The 19,814-nt window shown below is 40.4% G+C and overlaps 2 long non-coding RNA genes across 2 annotated transcripts; both read right to left on the bottom strand.

The window, feature by feature from the left end:
• Positions 1 to 54: 54 nt before the first annotated feature.
• On the bottom strand, positions 55 to 2,424 carry LOC128076586 (uncharacterized). The gene is made up of 2 exons (XR_008204453.1): positions 2,020 to 2,424; positions 55 to 322 (listed from the first exon to the last, which is right to left on the bottom strand). It is a non-coding gene; the product is annotated as an uncharacterized LOC128076586 (long non-coding RNA).
• Positions 2,425 to 15,482: 13,058 nt separating this feature from the next.
• Positions 15,483 to 17,017, bottom strand: LOC128076588 (uncharacterized). The gene is made up of 3 exons (XR_008204456.1): positions 16,346 to 17,017; positions 16,169 to 16,224; positions 15,483 to 16,080 (listed from the first exon to the last, which is right to left on the bottom strand). It is a non-coding gene; the product is annotated as an uncharacterized LOC128076588 (long non-coding RNA).
• Positions 17,018 to 19,814: the final 2,797 nt, after the last annotated feature.

Raw genomic sequence — 19,814 nt, 5'->3', positions numbered from 1 at the left:
CTGAGCTGGGAACAACAGACAAGGAGAAGGCTGAGGTACCCAACAACATCCATCTTCCATCTTCTCTGATAACTGCTCATTATACACTGCCCTCACCTTTGGTTTGGTAGGTGGGGATTCAGGAAGCAATGCCGGTCCCACAGACCCCTCCCTATCCCACACTGTGATGGGAGATCAGCTTCTGGACCACCTGAGGACCCGAGCATCCAGGAGTCTTTGGGTCCTGATGAGACGAGTCCCAGAGCTCTGAGGGAATTCAGTGCTGCAGTCACCGAGCCACTCTCAGTGGTATTTGAGAAGTCGAGGCAGTCAGGTGAAGTCCCTGGTGAGCAGAAAAAAGGTGACAGCACAGCTGTTACTGCAGATATAAAGTGTGACCCTGGGAACTGCCAACGTCAGTCTCACCTCTGTGCTGCAAAAAGTCATGGAGCAGATCCTCCTGGAAGGGACTCTGAGGCACGTTCCAGTGCGTCAGCACCCTCTGTATGAAAAGCTTCCTCCTAATAACCAACATAAACCTCCCCTGTCTCAGTTTAAAACCATTCCCCCTTGTCCTATCACGATCCACCCTCGTAAACAGCCATTCCCCTTCCTGCTGTTCCCCCCTTCAAGTACTGTGAGGCTGCAACGAGGTCTCCCCCAAGCCTTCTCTTCTCCAGGCTGAACAAGCCCACTTCCCTCAACCTTTCCTTGTAGGAGAGCTGCTCCAACCATCTGATCATCTCAGTGCCTCCTCTGGACCCGCTCCGTGAGCTCCACGTCCTTCCTGTGCTGGGGGCCCCAGGCCTGGATGCAGCGCTGCAGATGGGGCCTCACAACAGCAGAGTAGATGGGGACGATCGCCTCCCTCTCCCTTCTAGCCGCTCCTCTTTTAATGCAGCCCAGAACACAGCTGGCCTTCCAGGCTGCAAGCCCGCTCTGCTGGCTGACGTCCAGCTTCTCACCCACCAGGATCTGCAAATCCTTCTCTGTGGGGCTGCTCTCAAGGTGTTCTTTGCTGAGTTTGCACAAACATCTGGAATTGCCTCTTCATCAGCGACATTGACAATAGGGTGGAGTGCACCCTAATGACACCGAGCTGTGGGGTGCGGTGACACACCAGAGGGACGGGATGCCATCCAGAGGGACCTCAACAGGCTGAGTAGTGGCACTCAGCAACGCGCCTTCCAGCCCAGAAAGCCAACCGTATGCTGGGCTCCATCCAAAGATGTGCGGTCAGCAGGCGAAGGGAGGCGGTCCTGCCCCTCTGCTCTGCGCTGGGAGGCCTCACCTGGAGGTGCTGTGTGTGGATGTGGATGCCTGCAGAGCAGGACAGACGTGGAGCTGTTGGAGCACATCCAGAGAATGGCCACAGATATGAACCGAGGGATGGAACGCCTTTCCTATAAAGACAGAGAGCTGGAGCTGTTCAGCCTGCAGAAGTGAAGGCTCCGAGGTGATCTGGTAACAGCCTTTCAACACCTGAAGGGAAGAACAAGGAAAGATTTAGCCTAGATATGAAGAAAATCTTGTACAGTGATGGTGGTGACACAGCAGAACAGATTACCCAGACATGATGGATGCCCTGTCCCTTCCAAGGTGAGGAATTGGGGTTTGGGTGTCGTACAGATTAGGAAACTGACAGCATCTCCAGACAATTAGGATGGAGATATCTGGGGTGAGGCTGAGTACAGCGGTCCAGAAGAGGACAAACCTTGGCTTCCTATAAAGATGAAGACTTATTACACCTAAGGGTGCACAGAATGCCCTTAAACAACTCTGCACGGTTGGAAGCAGTGCATAACAGCCCTGAAATAAAGGAAGAAGAAGTTACTCCATTCCAAAGATGAGCACTCAGCCCACACTGCCAGGGAAGCAGTCTCCAGGTAGAGATGCTGCCCTTATGGCTTCCACCCCTTAAATGGGGTCAGGATACTAAATTATAATAATAAAAAAAGAAAAGAAAAAATGGAGATTGCAGCCTGAAATAAAGAAAAAACAAAGAAACCACTTACACCCTTCTCAAAGGCCAAAACTCACCCATGCTCCACAGGAGACAGCCTCCAGAGATCAACGCTGCCCTTACATCTGCCAGCACTCAAATGTGGTCAGGATGCCCCAAAAACAGGAAAGATCACAGCCCTAAAACAAGAAGGAATCACTCATCCTTTCTCAAGGACCAGCCCTCACCCCACGCTCCCAAAGAGACAGTCTCTAAAGACAGATACCACCTTAAAGGCTGCCAGCCCTTAAGTGGGGTCAGGATCCCCCCAAAAACAAGATATTGCAACCCTGGAATAAAGACTCACTCACCCCGTTTCAAGGGTTCACCCCACACTCTAAAGGAAGCAGCCTCCAGGTGCAGTCGCTGCTCCTTCTACTGACAGACCTTAAATGTGGTCAGCAGCCCCCAGAAAGTGAAATTACAATCCAGCAATACAGAAAAAACCAATGACCCCATCCCAAAAACAAACACTCAGCCGACACCCCAGAGGAAGCAGCCTCCATGCAGAGATGCTGCCCTTACAGCTTCCAGCCCTTAAAAGCAGTCAGGATCCCCAAAAACAGAAAGACCAGAGCCCTACAACAAAGCACCAATCACTCACCCCATTCCAACGAGCAGAACTGGCTCCCAATGCTCCCATGGAGGCAGATCCCAAGCTGAATGCTGCCCTGGCTGTTCCCAGCCCTTAAATATGGGCAGGGAGGGGGTGGAGCCAAGCTCAGCCCTATCCGGTCCCACAGGTAAATTGCTTCCACCTGTGCTGGCAGGGCTGCCCACACCCCTCACCAGGTGCTCCATCACTGCTTCAGGCTGTAAACAACAACAAAAGACTAATTACAAGCAGGTGATTGGGTCTGCCTGTCCGGCAAGGGGAGTTTGATCAAAGGATGAGCAACAATGGCACGTGGATTTTGATTGAAGTCTGTCCTCAAAGGCATTGGGTAAAATTTCTAATAGATAGGGGAGCACAAATTTCAGTACTGATAGAGTGACACTGAGGGTAACACTGAGCTGACCCTGGGATGATGTGGGGGGTGATGCTGGGGGGTGATGTTGGAGCATCATGGGGGGGAAATCAGGGAGTGATGTTGGAGCGATACTGTTGGGGGGGGGTAGCGGAAACCCGAAGTCGTGGCTTGAAACAATGATTGAGAAGGGACAAACCATAGAAGCTCAGGTGCATGAAACGCACCTGAGTGATGGAAGGGGGTGGAGCCAGGCTCCACCCCCTCCTGGGTCTCATTTAAGCACTGGCATCAGAAGTGAGGGGGCTTTGGCTGGAGGTCTGTGCTTGCATGAGGTCTTCCAAAGGTAAGCAGGTTTTTGTTCTGTTTCTGTGTTTACGGCTGCTGTGTTTGAGCACATCCTCACTTACTACAGCTTGGGACTTTGCTTGTCTGCTACTGTTGATGCATTTTCCATAATGCTGCAGCATGACAGTAGGTAATTAATGGTAAGGGGGATTTCTACTTCATAGAAATCCCTGATATTCCCCTAAAATATCGCTTATTTTCATAGAAATCCCTGCTTTAAACCTGAAATGTTGCTTATTTTCATAGAAATCCCTGTTTTTAGCTCTAAAATATCACTTTTTTTCACAGAAATCCCTGATTTTCCTCTTAAATATCGTTTATTTTAACAGAAATGCCGGTTTTTAACCTTAAATATCGCTTATTTTTATAGAGATGCCTGTTTTTAACCAGAAAATATTGCTTATTTTCAAGAAAATCCCTGTTTTTCCCCATCAATATCGCTTATTTTCACAGAAATCCCTGTTTGTAACCTTAAATATCGCTTTTTTTCATAGAAATCACTGTTTTTAACCCTAAAATATCGCTTTTTTTCACAGAAATCCCTGTTTTTCCCCTAAAATATCGCTTATTTTCGTAGAAATCCCTGTTTTTCCACGTCAATATCGATTATTTTTATCAGAAATCCCTGTTTGTAACCTTAAATATCGATTATTTTCAAAGAAATCACTATTTTTAAGCCTAAAATATCGCTTATTCTTATAGAAATTCCTGTTTTTAACCCCAAAATGTCGCTTATTTTCACAGAAATCCCTTTTTTTCCACTTAATATATCGGTTATTTTCATAGAAATCCCTGTTTTTCTCCTAAAATCTCGCTTATTTTCATGGAAATCCCTGTTATTCCCCTTAAATATCGCTTATTTCCAAGAAATTTTTGTTTTTAACCTTAAATATCGCTGATTTTCACAGGAATCCCTGTTTTTCCTCTTAAATATCGCCTATTTTCACAGAAATTCCTGGTTTTTCCCCTTAAATATTGATTATTTGCATAGAAATTCCTGTTTCTTAACCAAAAATATCGCTTATTTTCATAGAAATCCCTGTTTTTACCCTAAAAATATCACTTATTTTCCTAGAAAACCCACTTTCTAACCCCAAAATAGCGTTTATTTTCATGGAAATCCCTGTTTTTCCCCTTAAATATCACTTATTTTCACAGAAATCCCTGTGTTTCCCCTAAAATATCGCTTATTTTCATAGAAATCCCTGTTTTCCCCCTCAACATCCCTTGTTTTCATAGAAAACCCTGTTTTCCCCTTCAACATCGCTTATTTTCAAAGATAACACTGTTTTTCCCCTTCAACATCGCTGATTTTCACAGAAATCCCTGTTTTTCCCGTGAAATATCGCTTATTTTCATAGAAATCCCTGTTTTTAACCACAAAATATCGCTTATTTACATAGAAATCCCTGTTTTTAACCCTAAATATCGCTTATTTTCCTAGAAATCCCTGATTTTAACCTAAAACACCGCTTATTATCATAGAAATCCCTGTTTTTCCCCTGAAATATCGCTTATTTTCATAGAAATCCCTGTTTTTAACCACAAACATCACTTATTTACATAGAAAACCCAGTTTCTAACATAAAACACCGCTTATTTTCACATAAATCCCTGTTTTTAACACTAAAATATCACTTATTTTTACAGAAATCCCTGTTTTTAATACAAAAATATCGCTTATTTTCATGGAAATCCCTGTTTTTTCCCCCAAAATTTTGCTTATTTTCATAGAAATCCCTGTTTTTCCCTTCAACATCGCTTATTTTGATAGAAATCCCTGTTTTTAAACTAAAATATCACTTATTTCAAAGAAAACCCTGTGTTTCCCTTTCATTATCGCTTATTTTCATAGAAATCTCTGTTTTTAACCATAAAATAATGCATATTTTCACAGAAATCCCTGTTTTTCCCATTAAATATTGCCTATTTTCATTGAAATCCCTGTTTTCCCTTCAACATCGCTTATCTTGAAAGAAATCCCTGTTTTTAACCTCAAACATCACTTATTTCCAAGAAATCCATGTTTTTAACCTTAAATATCGCTAATTTTTGTAGAAATCCCTGTTTTTCCCATTAAATATTGCCTATTTTCATAGAAATCCCTGTATTTCCCCTTAAATATCGCTTATTTTCATAGAAATTCCTGTTTTTTAACGAAAAATATCGCTTATTTTCATAGAAATCCCTGTTTTTCCCCTGAAATATCGCTTATTTTCATGGAAAACCATCTTTCTAACCCCAAAATATCGCTTATTTTCACAGAAATCCCTGTTTTTCCCCTAAAATATCACTTATTTTCATAGAAATCCCTGTTTTTAACCCTAAAATATTGCTTATTTTCACAGAAATCCCTGTTTTTAACGTAAAATATCACTTATTTTTATAGAAATCCCTGTTTTTAACCCCTAAAATATCGCTTATTTTCACAGAAATCCCTGATTTTAACCCCAAAATATCGCTTATTTTCATAGAAATCCCTGTTTTTCCCTTCAACATCACTTAGTTTCATAGAAATCCCTGTTTTTACCCCTAAATATCGCTTATTTTCCAACAAATCCCTGTTTTTAACACTGAAATATCGCTTATTTTCATGGAAATCCCTGTTTTTCCCCTAAAATATCTCATATTTTCATGGAAATCCCTGTTTTTCCCATTAAATATCGCTGATTTTCATAGAAATCCCTGTTTTTCCCCTTTAATATCGCTTATTTTGATGGAAATCCCTGTTTTTAACCCTAAAATATCGCATATTTTCATAGAAATCCCTGTGTATCCCCTAAAATATCGCTTATTGTCATAGAAATCCCTGTTTTTCCCCTAAAATATCGCTTATTTTCATGGACATCCCTGTTTTCCCCCTAAAATATCGCTTATTTTCATAGAAATCCCTGTTTTTAACCTCAAACATCACTTATTTTCATAGAAAGCCCTGTTTCTAACCTAAAACACCGACTTATTTTCACATAAATCCCTGTTTTTCCCCTCAAATATCGCTTTCTTTCATAGAAATCCCTGTTATTGGCACTGAAATATCGCTTATTTTCATAGAAATCCCTGTTTTTAACACTAAAATATCACTTATTTTCTTAGAAATCCCTGTTTTCCCCATCAACATCGCTTATTTTCATAGAAATCCCTGTTTTTAACCCTAAAATATCTCTTATTTTCATAGAAATCGCTGATTTTAACCCTAAAATATCGCTTATTTTTATAGAAATCCCTGTTTTTCCCATTAAATATCGCTTATATTCCTACAAATTCCCGTTTTTTAACGTAAAATATCGCTTAGTTTCATTGAAATTCCTGTTTTTCCCCTGAAATATCGCTTATTTTCATAGAAATCCCTGTTTTTAACCCCAAAATATCGCTTATTTTCACATAAATCCCTGTTTTTCCCCTGAAATATCGCTTATTTTCATAGAAATCCCTGTTTTTCTCCTAAAATATCCCTTATTTTCACGGAAATCCCTGTTTTTCCCCTTAAATATCGCTTATTTTCATAGAAATCCCTGTTTTTCCCTTCAACATCGCTTATTTTGATAGAAATCCCTGTTTTTAAACTAAAATATCACTTATTTTCATAGAAATCCCTGTGTTTCCCCTTCAATATCGCTTATTTTCATAGAAATCCCTGTTTTTCCCCTGAAATATCGCTTATTTTCATAGAAATCCCTGTTTTTCCCTTCAACATCGCTTATTTTCATAGAAATCCCTGTTTTTAACCCCAAAATATCGCTTATTTTCATAGAAATCCCTGTTTTTAACCCTAAAATATATGCTTATTTTCATAGAAATCCCTGTTTTTAATCCTAAAATATGCTTATTTTCACAGAAATCCCTGTTTTTCCCATTAAATATCGCTTATTTTCATAGAAATCCCTGTTTTCCCCTAAAATATCGCTTATTCTCATAGAAATCCCTGTTGTTAACCCTAAAATATCACTTATTTTCATGGAAATCCCTCTTTTTCCCCTTCAATATGACTAATTTTCATAGAAATCCCTGTTTTTCCCATTCAATATCGCTTATTTTCACAGAAATCCCTGTTTTCCTCTTCAACATCGCTTATCTTGAATGAAATCGCTGTTTTTCACCTCAAACATCACTTATTTCCAAGAAATCCATGTTTTTCCCGTGAAATATCGCTTATTTTCACAGAAATCCCTGTTTTTCCCCTGAAATATTGCTTATTTTCATAGAAATCCCTGTTTTAACCCTAAAATATCGCTTATTTTCATGGAAATCCCTGTTTTTCCCCTAAAATATCGCTTATTTTCATAGAAATCCCTGTTTTTCCCTTCAACATCGCTTATTTTGATAGAAATCCCTGTTTTTAAACTAAAATATCACTTATTTCATAGAAAACCCTGTGTTTCCCCTTCAATATCGCGTATTTTCACAGAAATCTCTGTTTTTAACCATAAAATAATGCTTATTTTCACAGAAATCCCTGTTTTTCCCATTAAATATTGCCTATTTTCATAGAAATCCCTGTATTTCCCCTTAAATATCGCTTATTTTCATAGAATTCCTATTTTTTAACCAAAAATATCTCTTATTTTCATAGAAATCCCTGTTTTTACCCTAAAATATTGCTTATTTTCATGGAAAACCCTCTTTCTAACCCCAAAATATCGCTTATTTTCATAGAAATCCCTGTTTTTCCCCTAAAATATCGCTTATTTTCATAGAAATCCCTGTTTTTAACCCTAAAATATCACTTATTTTCATAGAAATCCCTGCTTTTAACCTAAAATATCGCTTATTTTCACAGAAATCCCCGTTTTTCCCCTTAAATATCGCTTATTTTCATAGAAATCCCTGTTTTCCCCCTCAACATCCCTTGTTTTCATAGAAAACCCTGTTTTCCCCTTCAACATCGCTTATTTTCAAAGATAACACTGTTTTTCCCCTGAAATATCGCTTATTTTCACAGAAATCCCTGTTTTTCCCGTGAAATATCGCTTATTTTCATAGAAATCCCTGTTTTTAACCACAAAATATCGCTTATTTTCATAGAAATCCTTGTTTTTAACCCTAAATATCGCTTATTTTCCTAGAAATCCCTGATTTTAACCTAAAACACCGCTTATTTTCATAGAAATCCCTGTTTTTCCCCTGAAATATCGCTTATTTTCATAGAAATCCCTGTTTTTAACCACAAACATCACTTATTTACATAGAAAACCCAGTTTCTAACATAAAACACCGCTTATTTTCACATAAATCCCTGTTTTTAACACTAAAATATCACTTATTTTTACAGAAATCCCTGTTTTTAATACAAAAATATCGCTTATTTTCATAGAAATCCCTGTTTTTTCCCCCAAAATTTTGCTTATTTTCATGGAAATCCCTGTTTTTCCCTTCAACATCGCTTATTTTGATAGAAATCCCTGTTTTTAAACTAAAATATCACTTATTTCATAGAAATCCCTGTGTTTCCCTTTCAATATCGCTTATTTTCACAGAAATCCCTGTTTTTAACCATAAAATAATGCTTATTTTCACAGAAATCCCTGTTTTTCCCATTAAATATCGCTGATTTTCATAGAAATCCCTGTTTTCCCCTTCAACATCGCTTATCTTGAAAGAAATCACTGTTTTTCACCTCAAACAACACTTATTTCCAAGAAATCCATGTTTTTAACCTTAAATATCTCTAATTTTCACAGAAATCCCTGTTTTTCCCCTGAAATATTGCTTATTATTCATAGAAATCCCTGTTTTTAACGTTAAATATCGCTTATTTTCACAGAAATTCCTTGTTTTTCCCCTTAAATATTGATTATTTTCATAGAAATTCCTATTTTTTACCAAAAATATCGCTTATTTTCATGGAAAACCCTCTTTCTAACCCCAAAATATCGCTTATTTTCACAGAAATCCCTGTTTTTCCCCTAAAATATCGCTTATTTTCATAGAAATCCCTGTTTTTAACCCTAAAATATTGCTTATTTTCACAGAAATCCCTGTTTTTAACGTAAAATATCACTTATTTTTATAGAAATCCCTGTTTTTCCCCTAAAATATCGCTTATTTTCACAGAACTCCCTGATTTTAACCCCAAAATATCGCTTATTTTCATAGAAATCCCTGTTTTTCCCTTCAACATCACTTAGTTTAATAGAAATCCCTGTTTTTACCCCTAAATATCGCTTGTTTTCCAACAAATCCCTGTTTTTAACACTGAAATATCGCTTATTTTCATGGAAATCCCTGTTTTTCCCCTAAAATATCTCATATTTTCATGGAAATCCCTGTTTTTCCCATTAAATATCGCTGATTTTCAAAGAAATCCCTGTTTTTCCCCTTTAATATCGCTTATTTTGATGGAAATCCCTGTTTTTAACCCTAAAATATCGCATATTTTCATAGAAATCCCTGTGTATCCCCTAAAATATCGCTTATTGTCATCGAAATCCCTGTTTTTCCCCTAAAATATCGCTTATTTTCATGGACATCCCTGTTTTCCCCCTAAAATATCGCTTATTTTCATAGAAATCCCTGTTTTTAACCTCAAACATCACTTATTTTCATAGAAAGCCCCGTTTCTAACCTAAAACACCGATTATTTTCACATAAATCCCTGTTTTTCCCCTCAAATATCGCTTTCTTTCATAGAAATCCCTGTTATTGGCACTGAAATATCGCTTATTTTCATAGAAATCCCTGTTTTTAACACTAAAATATCACTTGTTTTCTTAGAAATCCCTGTTTTCCCCATCAACATCGCTTATTTTCATAGAAATCCCTGTTTTTAACCCTAAAATATCTCTTATTTTCATAGAAATCGCTGATTTTAACCCTAAAATATCGCTTATTTTTATAGAAATCCCTGTTTTTCCCATTAAATATCGCTTATATTCCTACAAATTCCCGTTTTTTAACGTAAAATATCGCTTAGTTTCATTGAAATTCCTGTTTTTCCCCTGAAATATCGCTTATTTTCATAGAAATCCCTGTTTTTAACCCCAAAATATCGCTTATTTTCACATAAATCCCTGTTTTTCCCATGAAATATCGCTTATTTTCATAGAAATCCCTGTTTTTCTCCTAAAATGTCCCTTATTTTCACAGAAATCCCTGTTTTTCCCCTTAAATATCGCTTATTTTCATAGAAATCCCTGTTTTTCCCTTCAACATCGCTTTTTTTGATAGAAATCCCTGTTTTTAAACTAAAATATCACTTATTTCGTAGAAAACCCTGTGTTTCCCCTTCAATATCGCTTATTTTCAAATAAATCCCTGTTTTTCCCCTGAAATATCGCTTATTTTCATAGAAATCCCTGTTTTTCCCATTCAAATATCGTTTATTTTCATAGAAATCCCTATTTTTAACCCCAAAATATCGCTTATTTTCATAGAAATCCCTGTTTTTAACCCTAAAATATATAGGTTATTTTCATAGAAATCCCTGTTTTTAATCCTAAAATATCGATTATTCTCATGGAATTCCTTGTTTTTAATCCTAAAAAATCACTTATTTTCATGCAAATCCCTGGTTTTCCCCTAAAATATCGCTTATTCTCATAGAATTCCCTGTTGTTAACCCTAAAATATCACTTATTTTCATGGAAATCCCTCTTTTTCCCCTTCAATATGACTAATTTTCATAGAAATCCCTGTTTTTCCCATTCAATATCGCTTATTTTCACAGAAATCCCTGTTTTCCTCTTCAACATCGCTTATCTTGAATGAAATCGCTGTTTTTCACCTCAAACATCACTTATTTCCAAGAAATCCATGTTTTTCCCGTGAAATATCGCTTATTTTCACAGAAATCCCTGTTTTTCCCCTGAAATATTGCTTATTTTCATAGAAATCCCTGTTGTTAACCCTAAAATATCGCTTATTTTCATGGAAATCCCTGTTTTTCCCCTAAAATATCGCTTATTTTCATAGAAATCCCTGTTTTTCCCCTTCAACATCGCTTATTTCTGATAGAAATCCCTGTTTTTAAACTAAAATATCACTTATTTCATAGAAAACCCTGTGTTTCCCCTTCAATATCGCGTATTTTCACAGAAATCTCTGTTTTTAACCATAAATAATGCTTATTTTCACAGAAATCCCTGTTTTTCCCATTAAATATTGCCTATTTTCATAGAAATCCCTGTATTTCCCCTTAAAAAATATTGATTATTTTCATAGAATTCCTATTTTTTAACCAAAAATATCTCTTATTTTCATAGAAATCCCTGTTGTTACCTTGAAAAATCGCTTATTTTCATGGAAAACCCTCTTTCTAACCCCAAAATATCGCTTATTTTCATGGAAATCCCTGTTTTTCCCCTAAAATATCGCTTATTTTCATAGAAATCCCTGTTTTTAACCCTAAAATATCACTTATTTTCATAGAAATCCCTGCTTTTAACCTAAAATATCGCTTATTTTCACAGAAATCCCCGTTTTTCCCCTTAAATATCGCTTATTTTCATAGAAATCCCTGTTTTCAACCTAAAATATCGCTTATTTTCATAGAAATCCCTGTTTTTAACCATTAAATATCGCTTATTTTTACAGAAATCCCTGATTTTAACCCCAAAATATCGCTTATTTTCATAGAAATCCCTGTTTTTCCCCTTCAACATAACTTATTTTCATAGAAATCCCTGTTTTTCCCCTTAAATACCGCTTATTTTCATAGAAATCCCTGCTTTTAACATTAAAATATCGCTTATTTTCACATAAATCCCTGTTTTTCCCCTGAAATATCGCTTATTTTCATAGAAATCCCTGTTTTCCCCTTCAACATCGCTTATTTTCACAGAAATCCCTGTTTTTATCCTCAAACATAGCTTATATCCAAGGAATCCCCATTATTAACCATAACATATCGCTTATTTTTATAGAAATCCCTGTTTTTCCCCTTAAATATCACTTATTTTCATGGAAATCCCTGTTTTTCCCCTAAAATATCGCTTATTTTCATAGAAATCCCTGTTTTTAACCCTAAAATATCGCTTATTTACATAGAAATCCTTGTTTTTAACCCTAAATATAGCTTATTTTCACAGAAATCCCTGTTTTTCCCCTTAAATATCACTTATTTTCACAGAAATCCCTGATTTTAACCCCAAAATATCACTTGTTTTCATAGATATCCCTGTTTTTCCCTTCAACATCACTTACTTTCATGGAAATCCCTGTTTTTCCCCTTAAATACTGCTTATTTTCATAGAAATCCCTGTTTTTCCCCTAAAATATCGCTGATTTTCATAGAAATCCCTGGTTTTAACCTAAAATATCGCTTAGTTTCATGGAAATCCCTGTTTTTCCCCCTCAACATCGCTTATCTTGAAAGAAATCCCTGTTTTTAACTTCAAACATCACTTATTTCCAAGAAATCCATGTTTTTAAGCTTAAATATCGCTTATTTCCACAGAAATCCCTGTTTATACCCTTAAATATCGCTTATTTTGATAGAAATCCCTGTTTTTAAACTAAAGTATCACTTATTTCATAGAAAACCCTGTGTTTCCCCTTCAATATCGCGTATTTTCACAGAAATCTCTGTTTTTAACCATAAAATAATGCTCATTTTCACAGAAATCCCTGTTTTTCCCCTTCAACATCACTTATTTTCATAGAAATCCCTGTTTTTAACCATTAAATATCGCTGATTTTCATAGAAATCCCTGATTTTAACCATAAAATATCGCTTATTTTCATAGAAATCCCTGTTTTTCCCTAAAATATCGCTTATTTTCACAGAAATCCCTGATTTTAACCCCAAAATATCCCTTATTTTCATAGAAATCCCTGATCTTAACCTAAAATATCGCTTAGTTTCATGGAAATTTCTGATTTTCCCCTTCAACATCGCTTATTTTGATAGAAATCCCTGTTTTTAACCTCAAACATCACTTATTTTCATAGAAAACCCTGTTTCTCAAATAAAACACCGCTTATTTTCACAGAAATCCATGTTTTTCCCATTAAATATCACTGATTTTCATAGAAATCCCTGTTTTTCCCTTCAACATCGCTTATCTTGAAAGAAATCCCTGTTTTTAACTTCAAACATCACTTATTTCCAAGAAATCCATGTTTTTAACCTTAAATATCGCTGATTTTCACAGAAATCCCTGTTTTTCCCCTGAAATATCGCTTATTTTCATAGAAATCCCTGTTTTTCCCTTCAACATCGCTTATTTTGATAGAAATCCCTGTTTTTAAACTAAAATATCACTTATTTCATAGAAAACCCTGTGTTTCCCCTTCAATATCGCGTATTTTCATAGAAATCTCTGTTTTTAACCATAAAATAATGCTTATTTTCACAGAAATCCCTGTTTTTCCCCTTCAACATCGCTTATTTTCATAGAAATCCCTGTTTTTAATCCTAAATATCGCTTATTTTCCAACAAATTTTGTTTTTAACCCTGAAATGTCACTTATTTTCATAGAAATCCCTGTTTTTCCCCTGAAATATCGCTGATTTTCATCGAAATCCCTGTTTTTAACCCTAAAATATCGCTTATTTTCATAGAAATCCCAGTTTTTCCCACTACATCACTTATTGTCATGGAAATCCTTGTTTTTCCCCTTAAATACTGCTTATTTTCATAGAAATCCCTGTTTTTAACACCAAAATATGGCTTATTTTCACAGAAATCCATGTTTTTAACCTCAAACATCACTTATTTTCATAGAAATCCCTGTTTTTCCCTTCAACATCGCTTATCCTGAAAGAAATCCCTGTTTTTAACTTCAAATATCACTTATTTCCAAGAAATCCCTGTTTTTAACCTTAAATATCGCTGATTTTCACAGAAATCCCTGTTTTTCCCCTGAAATATCGCTTATTTTCACAGAAATCCCTGTTTTTCCCCTAAAATATCGCTTATTTTCACAGAAATCCCTGTTTTTAACCTCAAACATAGCTTATTTCCAAGGAATCCCCATTATTAACCCTAACTTATCGCTTCTTTTTGTAGAAATCCCTGTTTTTCCCCTTAAAAATCGCTTATTTTCACAAAAATCCCTGTTTTTCCCCTTCAACATCGCTTATTTTCATAGGAATCCCTGTTTTTAACCCTAAATATCACTTATTTTCCAACAAATCCCTGTTTTTAACCATTAAATATCGCTGATTTTCACAGAAATCCCTGTTTTTCCCCTTAAATATCACTTATTTTCACAGAAATCCCTGTTTTTAACCCTAAAATATTGCTTATTCTCATAGAAATCTTTGTTTTTAACCCTAAAATATCGCTTATTTTTACAGAAATCCCTCTTTTGACCCCTGATATATCGCTTATTTTCATAGAAATCCCTGTTTGTAACATTAAATATCGCTTATTTTCATAGAAATCCCTTATTTTAACCCTAAAATATCGCTTATTCTCATGGAAATCCCTGTTTTTAATCCTATAATATCGCTTATTCTCATAGAATTCCTTGTTTTTAATCCTAAAAAATCACTTATTTTCATGCAAATCCCTGTTTTTAACCCCAAAATATCGCTTATTTTCACAGAAATCCTTGTTTATACCCTTCAATATCGCTTATTTTCATTGAAAACCCTCTTTCTACCCTTAAATATCGTTTATTTTCATAGAAATCCCTATTTTGAACCCAAAAATATCGCTTATTTTCAAAGAAATCCCTGTTTTTCCCCTTCAATATCGCTTATTTTCATAGAAATCCGTTTTCCCCTTCAACATCGCTTATTTTCATAGAAATCCCTGTTTTTAACCCTAAAATATCACTTATTTTCATAGAAATCCCTGTTTTTCCCCTGAAATGTCGCTTATTTTCATAGAAATCCCTGTTTTTCCCCTTAAATATTGCTTATTTTCATAGAAATCCCTGATTTTAACCTAAAACACCGTTTATTTTCATAGAAATCCCTGTTTTTCCCCTTCAAATATCGCTTATTTTCACAGAAATCCATGTTTTTCCCCTAAAAAATCACTTATTTTCATGCAAATCCCTGTTTTTCCCCTTAAATATTGCTTATTTTCATAGAAATCCCTGTTTTTCCCCAAAGTATCGCTTATTTTCTTAGAAATCCCTGTTTTTCCCCTTAAATATCGCTTATTTTTATAGAAATCCCTGTTTTTCCCCTGAAATATCGCTTATTTTCATAGAAATCCCTGTGTTTAACCTCAAACATCACTTATTTCCAAGAAATCCAAGAAATATTGCTTATTTTCATAGAAATCGCTTTTTTTCTCTAAAATATCGCTTATTTTCATGGAAATCCCTGTTTTTATCCTCAAATATCTCTTATTTTCATAGAAATCCCTGTTTTTAGCCTAATATGTCACTTGTTTTCAAAGGTGTCACTTACCCCAGTCCAAGAATCAGGGCGCAGACATTACAGCAACTGAGGGGGTGTCAAAATGCGAACAGCATCTGGCAGGGTACTTGGCAAATGGGGAAAGCATGAAGATACCTTTATGTCCAGGAACGCCCACACCTTTACCAGGAACAGGACATGCTCTCTGCGGAACCATAGACCTCCCAAAATGCCTGCTAGGTCCGGTGGTGGAGTCGCCAATCCTACAAAGAAAGAAGAAAGCCTCACACGCCGTCCTCAACAAAGTGGGTTAGAAAAGAAAGGTGGGCATTGGACAAACCCCAAGACGAGGACAGCACTCAGCAGAAGCCTGTTTAGGAGATACCTCTTCTTTTGGCACCTCACTTGGTCACAAGTGTGCCCGGGGGTCATGGGAACTCCAGCGAGGCACTGCCAGGCAACATGGAAAAAAGAGAAGAGAAACAGAACACACGTGTAGCAAATACTACAGGAGCCAAAATGAATTGAACCTGCCATTTATTGAGAGCAAAAAGAAAAAAAAGAAGAGAGACAGAATAAAAGTGTAGCAAATGCTATGGAAGCCAAAAGGAATCGAACCTTCCTTTTGTTGAGAGGAGCAGGTGGCACTGACATCCCATCAGTACTGGGCAGAGCTGAGCATGGGGAGAGGAAGAACACCCGGTGACAGCAACATGAGCACGAGGGACAAGCGACACCAAGCCCCAAAGGACCTCAGCGAGCGTGTGAAACAGGAGACGGCAGGGATCCACGTACCTTGGCGCAGAGCCTCAGGAGCGGACACTGGCATCCACCAGCGGCTGTGCTTTCCTGCTGCATCCAACAAAGTCTTTCTCGCAGTCCTCACGCTGCTTAGAAGAGCAAGCCGTGTCCGGAACCTCGAGCCGAACAGAATGCGACGAGCAAGGAGCTGGGCATCAATCTCAAGGCCAACAAGTCGGTCCCTCCCAAACCTCACTGCTCACCCAACCTCACTGACACCAGAAGCCCAGGCACACATCTGAGCCCTGCGATTCCCAGCCCTTAAATGAGCTCAGGCTGGGCTCTGGCTCCACCCACTCCCACCCCCGGCTTCATCGCACCCACCTGGGCTTCCACCCTGCTGCTGCCATCCTGCACCAGCTTGTCCATCATTCCTTCACTCTCTTCTGTAACAGGATGAGGGGGAAGAAAGGAGAGAGAGAGAGCAAAGAGGAAAAAGGGAATAGGGGACAGCAGAGAAAAAAAAAAAAAAAAAAGGGGGATGGGGAAAAAAGGGGAAAAATGGGGTACAGGGACAGAAGAAAGGGGACGTGAGGTGGGGGGGGAAGCGGAGCTGGGGATGAAGAAGAGGAAAGGGGAAAAAAGAACAGGGGAATGTGAAGAGAAATAAGGATGGGGGGAGAAAAAGGGGGCAAAGAGTGCAAGAAGAGATGAGGGAAGGCGGGGAAAAGGGCGGGATAGCTGGAAGTGCATGAGAGGACAAAAGAAAAAGCGAGAGAGGAAAAAAAGGAAAAGGGGAGCAAGGGAGGAAAAAGGGAAAAGTGGGACGAATTAGGAAAACAGGAAAAGGGGGAGGAGGGTGGAATCAGGGCCGTCGCACTCAGCAGCGCTGTCCTGCTGCTGTGCCATTAATTTCTCTCGGATCCTGTACCCGTGGATCGGTGCCACCTGCCTTCGGGAATGGCAAAACTGGAGCCTTAGGGGGCGACACAGAACCCCAAAAGACCACTCTTCACCAAGGTTTGGATTACAGCCTTATCAGAGGCTATAAGAGGCTGGTGGAGGTGGGACGGTGCTGTCGATAACCAATGAGAGAGTGGCTGGGGCGGCACAGCGCTGCCGATGACCAATGAGAGGCACACGGGGGCGGCACAGTGCTGTCGATGACCAATGAGTGGCACACAGGGGCGGGATGCTTCCGCCGATGACCAATAAGACGCTGGCAGGGGTGGAACGGTGCTACGGATGACCAATGAGACGCTGGCAGGGGCGGGACTGTGCTGCCGATGACCAATAAGATGCTGGCAAGGGCGGGACGGCACTGCCGATGACCAATGAGAGACTGGCCGGGGAGGGATGGCGTTGCAAATGACCAATGAGAGTCTGGCAAGGGCAGAAAGGCTCTGCCGACGACCAGTAAGACACTGGTGGGGTCAAGACTGCGCTGCCGATGACCAATAAGACGGCTGACGAGGGCGGGACGGCGCTGCCGATGACCAATAAGACGCTGGCGAGGGCGGGACGGTGCTGCCGATGACCAATAAAATGCTGGCGAGGGCGGGACAGCGCTGCCGATGACCAATGAGAGGCTGGTGAGGGCGGGACGGCGCTGCCACTGACCAATGAGAGGCTGGAGGGGTAGGACGGTGCTGCCGATGACCATTGAGAGGCTGGCGAGGGCAGGATGGCACCACCAATGACCAATAATACAGTGGCGGAGGCGGGACAGCGTTGCCATTGACCAATGAGAGTCTGGCGAGTATGGGACAGTGCTGCCAATGACCAATGAGAGGCTTGCAGGGGTGGTACTGTGCTGCCAATGACCAATAATGTGCTGGCAAGGACGGGACAGCGCTGCCGATGACCAATAAAATGCTGGTGAGGGCGGGTCGGTGCTGCCGATCACCAGTGAGAGGCTGGTGAGGGCAGGACAGCGCTGTCACTGACCAATGATACGCTGGCAGGGGCAGGACGGAGCAGCCGCTGACCAATGATAGGCTGGCAGGGCGGGATGACGTTGCCAATGACCAATGAGAGGCTGGCAAGGGCAGGACGGCGCTGCCAATGACCATTGAGAGGCCTCCGAGGGCGAGACTGCGCTGCCAATGACCAATAAGATGCTGGCGAGGGCGGGACGGTCCTGCCTATGACCAATGAGAGGCTGGTGGGGGGGGGACGGAGCAACCACTGACCAGTGAGAGGCTGGCGGAGGTGGGACAGTGCTGCTGATGACCAATGAGAAGCTCGCGAGTGAGGGATGGAGCCGCCGATGATAATACAGTGGCGAAGGTGGGAAGGCGTTACCCATGGCCAAGGAAAGACTGTCGAGGGCGGGACAGAGCTGCCAATGACCAAAGAGAGGCTGGTGGGGGGGAGTTGGAGCAGCCACTGACCAGTGAGAGGCTGGCAGAGGCGGGGCAGTGCTGCCGATGACCAATGAGAGGCTCGTGAGTGAGGGATGGAGCTGCCGATGTCCAATAAGATGCTGGCCGAGGTGGGACGGCGTTGCCCATGGCCAATGAAGACTGTCGAGGGCGGTACAGTGCTGCCAATGACCAAAGAGAGGCTTGCAGGGGCGGGACTGTTCTGCCGATGACCAATAAGATGCTGGCAAGGTTGGGACACCGTTGCCAATGACCAATGAGACGCTGGCGAGGCCGGGATTGCATTGCCAATGACCACTGAGGGTCTGGCGAGTATGGGACAGTGCTGCCAATGACCAATGAGATGCTGGTAAGGGCAGAACGGCGCTGCCGATGACCAATATGACGCTGGTGAGGGCGGGTCGGTGCTGCCGATGACCAATGAGAGGCTGGTGAGGGCGGGACAGCGCTGCCACTGACCAATTTTAGGCTGATGAGGACGGGACGGCATTGCCAATGACCAATTTTAGGCTGGCAGAGGAGGGATGGCGTTGCCAATGACCAATGAGAGGCTGGCAAGGGTAGGACAGTGCTGCCGATAACCAATAAAATGCTGGCAGGGGCGAGACTGCACTGCCAGTGACCAATGAGAGGCTGGCAGGGGCAGGACAGAGAAGCCGCTGACCAAGGAGAGTCTGGTGGGGATAGGACGGCGCTGCCGATGGCCATTGAGAGGCTGGCGGGGGCGGGACAGTGCTGCCAATGACCAATGAGAGGCTCGCGAGGGTTTGATGGTGCTGCCGATTACCAATAATACGGTGGCGGAGGCGGGACGGCATTGCCATTGACCAATGAGAGTCTGGTGAGTATGGGACAGTGCTGCCGATGACCAATGAGAGGCTGGTGAGGGGAGGACAGCGCTGCCACTGATCAATGATTGGCTGGCAGGGGCGGGATGGCATTGCCGATGATCAATGAGAGGCTCATAAGGGTGGCACAGCGCTGCCTATGGCCAATGAGAAGCTGGTGTGGGCGGGACGGAGCAGCCGCTGACCAATGAGAGGATGGTGGGGGCGGGACGGTTCTGCCGATGAGCAATGAGATGCTGCTGGGAGCGGGACAGCGCTGTTGATGACCAATTACTGGTTGGCAGGGCTGGG

The sequence above is a fragment of the Tympanuchus pallidicinctus genome, unplaced genomic scaffold (genome assembly GCF_026119805.1).
Source record: "Tympanuchus pallidicinctus isolate F22 unplaced genomic scaffold, pur_lepc_1.0 scaffold140, whole genome shotgun sequence".
Classification (NCBI taxonomy): Eukaryota; Metazoa; Chordata; class Aves; order Galliformes; family Phasianidae; genus Tympanuchus; species Tympanuchus pallidicinctus.
Note: the sequence above shows the minus strand (reverse complement) of the source record. Positions and strands in the feature narration are given on the sequence as shown.